This window comes from Ursus americanus, chromosome 5 (assembly GCF_024610735.1).
Source record: "Ursus americanus isolate L20-20 chromosome 5, mUrsAme1.1.p, whole genome shotgun sequence".
NCBI lineage: Eukaryota > Metazoa > Chordata > Mammalia > Carnivora > Ursidae > Ursus > Ursus americanus.
In genome coordinates, this window is record NC_142131.1 from 53,184,924 (window position 1) to 53,193,108 (window position 8,185).

The window sequence follows — 8,185 nt, forward strand, 5'->3', positions numbered from 1 at the left end:
AATGTGGGTGTTATGGGAAAAGAGGAATCAAAGAGGACTTCTTGGATTTTAACCTGATTAACTGGGTAAATGATGGTTCTATTCATCAAGATGGGAAGAAATGGGGGAGGAGTTCATGGGGACCATAGAAATAAGCATTATTTTGTGGACGTATTAAGTCCATATGGGGTGAAGGAGGGCACTACGGAGAGGGCAATGAGAAGAAGGGGGATGCAAGGAGGAAAAAAAAGAGGCAAAAGTGTAACTAAGAAGGACCTGAAGACAGAAACAAACGAGGACACCTGACATGTCTATGGTGTTTCACAACTCCGAAGGGTACTTCTATTATAGAATCTTCCTTAATCTTCATAGTGCCGCAGGCAGTATTCTTTTCCACAGAGGGCCCTGAGGCTCAGAGGGGTAGAGTACGTGGCACAGGACCTCTGCCGGCTAATGCTGTTTTGCCTGTGACCCCTCCCAGGAGCACCCGGGCTCCTCGCTGACCATGAACTCCTATCTTGGGCACCCTTCTCCAAAAAGAGAAGAGAGGAGGAGGCTGTGTATTTTCCTCCTTGCTGGGATAAGGTGCCCAGACCAGGCCAGGCCTCCAGGGAACAGAGTAGTAGGTAATGGAGCTCCATGAAGACCAACCCTGGAGAAAGAAAAAGAGGCTAACCTCATCCAAGAGCAGCAGGAGGAAGTTAGAATTGTCCCTTCTTCCATGATTGGTTTCCGGAGCGTGAGGCCACCACCAAATTAATAGAATTTGGAGGTTGTCGTGGTTGGGATTTTCTTTTTGAACTTTTAAGATCGCACGTTCTTTCTTTTTATATATATATATTTTTTTATTTATTTGTTTGATGGAGAGAGAGACAGCCAGTGAGAGAGGGAACACAAGCAGGGGGAGTGGGAGAGGAAGAAGCAGTCTCCTAATGGAGGAGCCTGATGTGGGGCTCGATCCCAGAACACTGGGATCACGCCCTGAGCCGAAGGCAGACGCTTAACGACTGCGCCACCCAGGCGCCCGATCGCACGTTCTTTCTTGATTGCCCCTTGATTGATGGAGAAGAGATCAGGGAACTCTTAGCTCACCGCCACCCACACAGCTGTGAAGGAAGTCAGCTGCCCTCTCGCTCTTCAGAGAACATCCCTCCCTCCCTCCCCCCTTCCCTCCCTCTCTCCCTCCATTCTTCTCTCCCAGCATCTTGGCCATTACTAACCAACAGGGCATCTAAGGAAAAGGGCTCCTTTCAGGGCTGGATTGCTGTAGTTAATGGGTCATAGCCTGTGTGGGAGGCTTCCCCAAAGACATATGATGTAGGAACCAGACAGACAGGAGGAATTAAGTCACCCTTTTCCCCAACCCTTATGTTCTTGTCTAACCTAGAAGTCACTGGATTGGCTTCCTTTTAGTGAGGGACTCCTTTTGTTTCTGCTGACCCTAGCTTTTGACAGCAGGCCAGCTTCAATGGGACCGTGACAGAAAGAAGAAGGTACCAGTTGGTTCTTCTTTTCGCTCCTAGTGTCGGGGCTAAGGCTGACCACGTAAACCATGACCTCAACCCTAAGGAAGGGCTGACTTCTATTTCTTCGGTGATACTGAGTGGGTTGGGTGGCCTTGGGAAGCCCTGCGCTGGGGAAGGAGGGTCTGATCAGGTTCACTGGGGAGTAAGTATTCGCTTCTGTCCGGTGGATAGAACTCTGGACCCTGAGACTCCGGGCCTGAGAAGTCTGACCCAAGTTCAACCCCGCAGGTACAAACATCCTCTTCCAGGTGTGTGTTTGGGCACCTGTGGAGAAAGTCTGCCACCCACACTCAGTCCTAGTGTGTTAGTCACCCCTCCTCTGCACTTCCACAGCACAGGGCCTTGAACAATGCAAGGAAAATTAGTCCACTTCCCATAGCAACTTCAGTGTTCCTCTCCCATGGCTTTCATCACTCCATGTATTGTCATTGTGTGCTCACCTGTTTCACCCACAGTGAGCTCTTGGAGCCGCGGGGCATGTCCCTTGGCAGCTCTGTGTGCCTGCAGCCAGCACAGCCCCCAGCACATCGGAGCCTCTCACTTAATGTTTTGTGCCTGCGTGAGTGAATGGACAGTGGAATAAATGAATGAATGCATGAATAAATGAATGAGTGAAGGTAGAGTAGAGGTTAAGAGTTGAGACCCGGGGGAGACAAACCACAAGAGAATTAAAAAAATACATTTCATTTATTTTTTTGACAGAGAGAGAGCACAAGCAGGGGGAGCAGCAGAGGGAGAGGGAGAAGCAGACTGCCTGCTGAGCAGGGAGCCCGACAAGAGTGTCCATCCCAGGACTCCGGGATCATGACCTGAGCTGAAGGCAGACGCTTAACCAACTGAGCCACCCAGGCGCCCCAAGACTCTTAACCATAAGAAACAAACTGAGGGTTGCTGGAGGGGAGGTGCGTGGGGGGATGGGGTAACCGGGTGATGGGCATTAAGGAGGGCACGTGATGGAATGAGCAGTGATATGCAACTGATGAGTCACTGAACTCTACCTCTGAAACTAATAATACACTATATGTTACTTAATTGAATTTAAATTAAAAATTAAAAAAAAAAAGTTTAGACTCTGGATCAGACAAAGCTGGGTTCAAATCCTAACCACGCCATTTTCTGGTCATATAATCATCTTGAACAAATTATTTAACTTTCCAAAGCTTCTCTTTTCTTAGGGTTTTTGTGAGTATTATAATGCACATAAAGCATTTATCATAGTGCCTGGTGTAGAGCAAGCACTCAGTCCATGCTAGCTAGTGACAAGCTCTGACTTCCAGCCCTCTGCTAGTTTTTATACTCGTGGGTCTTGTGGGCACCCCCTTTTCCCGATTTTTGGCCCAGCCAGGTCCTTGCCAGACTCACAGCTCAGCCTGCAGGGTTGTCCCGGTGGGTGCAGGTTGGAGTCAGGCGGGGTAAACGGTTACAGCCCTGGGCTCTGCTGAGAAGGGGAAAGCGTGATAGGGACCTGCCTAAAGCCAGCAAACAGGTCAGCTGCCACCCCCATTGTCTCGGGGCTTCTTTGCTGGCGGGTATCCTCAAGAAAACAGGAACAGTGCTGCATTTAAGGTACCCGGATGACAACCACATCAGATATGTGACCTTTTCCTAGGAAGCCTAGTTTCCATGGTGAATGGGGCCTCGCGCTCTCTCTCTCAAGCCACGCTCTGTGGTGCTTGGCCTGCTCTGGAATGTGATGGCAGTGGCCCCAACAGCTGGGTGGGGACATCTGCCCAGGGGCTGCCCCTCCAATATGTCCAGGGTGGGTGAGGGGCTGAGATAGCCCTTGGGCTCTCCGATGCCCACACCAGCTCTCCAACCTGGGAAGATTTTGCACCGAGGCCCTGACACTACTCCCCCCACCCCCACCCCACACGAACACACTTAAGGGCTCATGGCCAACTGGCTGCCAGGCTGGGCAGAAAGAAGGGGACTCTTTCTGTGATCCCCCATGTTAGGCCAAGGCCTTGACCTGCCCCACCTCATCTTGGCAGCTTGAGCCGGGACAGAGAGCCTGCCTCCCCGGCCTTGGCAGAGCGTGTGTACGAGCTCAGCCTCTGCAGCTGCCAGAACAGGAGCTGAATGCCCAGGGCTCCTGCCAAAGCTTGTGAACTTCTTTCTTCTTTCTCAGAGCTATGCAAACGGAGGCCGCTGAGGAATGCGGCAGTACCCTCCCAGCCACCCGCCTCCCGCCTCCCTTGGCCTGTGCTCCCCCAACCCCCCAGGCTGCAGTCACAGCAGAAAAATGCAATGGAAGAAAGAAATCCCCCAATGTGTCATGACATTACATTTCCGCCTGGTGCTCAGAAACAAGAAAAGTAGGAGGGGGAGGTAGAAGTAGTGTGGTCATAGCTGGAGCTCGGTGACTACCTCACCTCGCTGCCTCCCTGGGGCAGATCACCTGCTCCCCTGGGGCTCTGTTTCCTCATTAATAAGTTGGGCTAATCACTCTGACTCAGGCTGCAGAGAAACTCTGAGAATTAACTGTTTGCTATCATAAAAGAGCACTGATATTCCTAAGACGCTGTTGAGAGGGTCTGTAGTGCAAGCTTCAGTTGGCAATGATTGAACAAGTTCACTGCTCTCACGTGCATTCATGTATCAGACAGTGATTCCCACTTTGTTCTAGAAGCTAAACACGCAAGAGTGAGCAGAACCCAGGCCCTGCCCTCCGGGAGCTTGCACTCTGACAGGGAAGACAGACAATTACACAAATCACAATAATCAAGGGTCAAGACAGTTATGATGGGCAGTGGGAGGGGCCAGGTGAGTGAGCCTGCTCCAGGGGTCACGGGAGCCACTTCCTTGAGGAAGTAAAATTCAGGGTAAGGCAGGGTGAGCAGCTGTGGCCCAGGGAAGAGGGGAGGTTATTAAGAGTATTCTAGAGGTGCCTGGGTGGTTCATTCGGTTAAGCGTCTGCCTTCAGCTCCAGTCATCATCCCAGGGTCCTGGGATCGAGCCCCACTTAGGGATCCCTGCTCAGAGGGGAGTCTGCTTCTCCCTCGCCCTCTCCCACTCCCTCTGCTTGTGCTCTCTCTCTGTCAAATAAATAAATAACATCTTTATTTAAAAAAAGAGAATATTCTAGGCAGAGGTAGCAGAACAGAGAGGGAGGATGATATGAATGAGGAACTGAAATGAGTTTGGTGTGACAGCAGTGTAGACAGCTGGCTTGGGTCAGTAGAAGGAATGAAAAGGCTGCAGAGAGAGACGAGGCCGGATTATAGAGGGGCCTTCAAAACTGTGCCAGGCAGTTTGGACTGGTTCCTCAGAGTGATGGGAAGCCAGGGCAGGGGTTTTACGCGAGTGTAGGTAGGAGGTGGCAAGAGCAGATCCACTTTGGGGTAGATGACTCAGGCTGCAGTGTCGACAATGGGCCAGAGGGGTAGCTACAGTAGGGAGACTGGATGGTTGGTGGCTGTGACAGTATCCAAGGTTGTCATGTCTGATGGGAGTAGCAGTGGATAAGAAGCCAAGTATATGAATTCAATCGGTATGTAGAGGACGAGACAAAGGGAAAGGGAGTTAAAGACGACTGAGATTTAGGCTTGCACACCTGAGTGGAAAGTGGTGCCGTCCACTGAGATTGGCCGCTCTGGAGAAGGAAGAGCTGGTTGGGGGTGAAGATAGCAAGCCTAGTTTTGGTCCCATTAGGTCTGAAGTGATGCCCACCCTGTCAGGAGAGATGTTCGGTGCACATTTATGGAGCCAAGTCTTGAGCCCAGGGATGGGCTCTGGGCTGGAGAGAGTGAGGAACTGTACAATGATGGTCGCGTTAGCTACTCTACCAGGCAAACTCCTATCCCCAGGGGCCTCTCACTCAGGTTAAGTCCAAAATGAGTGGCCCTAATACATGGGAGATGCTTTTCCCAGTGGCAGTTGAGGGACCCAGGTCCTTCTATCTTGTTATCTGTCATCTGTAACACACGGTTTCCAAGGTCACTGCGATGGGAAAAGAGCGTGGAGGATGGTGCATGGGAGATTCTATCACTTCCATCCACACTCCACTGGCAAAAGCTCATCACGTGGTCACACCTAACTCCAAGAAGAGTGGGAAGATGTCATCTAGGCAGGTGTCCGTGAGAAAGAGGAAATGAGTTTGGCAACCAGCTAGCCAGTTTCTGGCACTGGAATGCACAGGAGTAGATAAGATCACTTGGCAAGTCTGGGGCTTTTCCCCATTCATTGGTTCCCAATTTCACGTGCCTACACAGGCACAGGTAGACAGAAGGGAAGATAAGCCTCTGCTTCCCCTCCCTAGACTCATGTTGTTGGAGACCAACAGGGGAGGGTGGGCTCCAACCCATTTTGGTCCCTCCTGTGAGTTGGGCACATCTTCGGGGTGAAATGATCTTGTGGGGGTTAGTCATGTGGGCTCTGACACTGGCCACTCCTGCCTCTTCCCTGAGGCTAGCTGCCGTTCTCCCTTGCCTCTTTTCCTTCACCTCAAGTATTTATGGAGTATCTGCTATGTGTTGGGTACGATGTCCAGTTCTGGAAATGCAGCAGTAAGTAAGGCAGAAATCCCTGTATATTAATTTGTCAATTTGCTTATCGTCTGTCTTTCTCGCGGGAATATTAGCATCATGAACAGGGCCTGCGGCTTATCTTGCTTATCTTGCCTATATCACTACCTGCCCAGCTGCCCGAATAATGCCTAGCACATAGTAGGACGTCTGGAAATAACTGTTGCCTAAATACATGGTTGGAAGAAGGCCTTCTAGAAATTCATATCTACAATGAGGGCTACGGAAAGGAAAGAACGGGGTTCTATAGGTTGGCCTATGGCACAGTGACCTAATCAGGTTCGGGAGGTAAAGAGAAGACTTCCTGGGGAAAAAATAGAGCTTGGAGTATTGGGTAAGGGAGTGACAGGCAGATGGAAGACCACATGCAAAGGCCTGGCATCAACAGCGTGCCTGGAGGAACAAAGGAGGCTCAGTGCGGCTGGAGCCTGGAGGGGAGGGAGGGAGTCTCACCTGCGAGATGAGACAGAAGGGGCGGGCAGGGGCCGGACTGCATATGGCGTTGAGGGACCTCCTGAGTCTCTGTATTCCCAGAAGATGCATCACTCAGCAGCGTCTTTGACATGCAACCATTACTTTTTAAGTCAATGTTCAAAGAGGGCAGTTTTGTGTTTTTGGTTTTTTGATTTTGGGGGTTGTTTTTGTTTTTGTTTTACTTGATTAGTGATTTTCATCTCATTGTCTCAATAATATTTGAACAGACTGGAATTAAAATTCCTGGCTGCCAGACCCTACTTCCCCTGCAGAGACTTCTCCTTTTTAGGAAAATAGGCACAGAGACTCTTCTTCTTGCTGTCAGTGAGTGGGGAAATGAACAACTGCCTTGATGTGCTTGACGTTTTCTCATAAGAGAAACGTCTCATTTACTTATCACAACAATCCTGGAAGGCTGGCATGATTATCCCCATTTTACAGATGAGGAAAAGGAGTCCTTAAAGAAATGAGAATCTGCAGGAAAGCCCAAGGGAAATGCATCTTTCTAGAGATTCTAAAGAAGACACTAGTCTTGGGGCGCCTGGGTGGCTCAGTCGTTAAGTGTCTGCCTTTGGCTTGGGGCGTGATCCCAGGGTGCTGGGATTGAGCCCCACATCAGGCTCCTCCTCTGGGAGCCTGCTTCTTCCTCTCCCACTCCCCCTGCTTGTGTTCCCTCTCTTGCTGGCTGTCTCTCTCTCTGTCAAATGAATAAATAAAATCTTTTAAAAAAAGAAGAAAGAAGACACCAGTCTTTGTCGGAAAAATAACAATGCCTAGCCACTCTGACAGACTGCAAAGTGGAAGTTTGAGAACAGAACTGCAAAGGAGCCACAGTCCAGTGAGTCAGGTTAGACAAGCAGCCAGTCAAAAAGTGTTCATTAACTTCTGGGTCGCTTAGCACAGCTTGAATGTGGTCTCGGACCTCTAGGAGCTCACCGTCTACTGGGAGAGACAGGCAGACAGGAGAAGCACAATTTCGGCACCACGTGACAAGTTGCTCTCACAGAGGTATGAGTTAGGGGAACACAGGAGCCCCAGGAGGGTTTACTGGGCGCTCGGTGCTGATTGGAGGCATAGAAGATACACGTGAGCTAGCAGTTTAGCTAGTGACTTCTCTCCGTTAACATCCTTACATTCGCACCACCAGCACCTAAGGTGCTGGTCATGGGCCAAGTACTAGGGAAAAGGCAACGGACAGATAGACCGAGTACCTGCCCTCAGCCTGGTACAGGAGATAGCCAGTTAATAAATAATTACACGGATCCACAAGATTCCAGAACATATCTAGAGAATGTAAGTGCTAATAGCAGGTACCTGTGTGAAACAGAATCGAGAATCAGGGGGTCAGGAGCAGGAAGTGAAGTTTCTTTTCCTGGTATATGATTTATGTTTTCATTTAATATGTAGTTATTGTATGAGTCACTTTTTAAAAAAAGATTTATTTATTTTCGAGAGAGAGAAACAGAAACAGAGAGCATGAGAGGGAGTGGCAGAGGGAGAGGGAGAGAGAATCTCAAGAAGAGTCCTGGCAGAGCACGGAGCCTGGTGTGGGGCTCGATCTCATGACCCTGACACCGTGACCTGAGCTGAAACCAAGAGTCGATGGTTGACTGACTGTGCCACCCGGATGCCCCTGAATTACTTTTTACTTAAGTGAAGTTTAAAAATAATCATGTGAGGGGC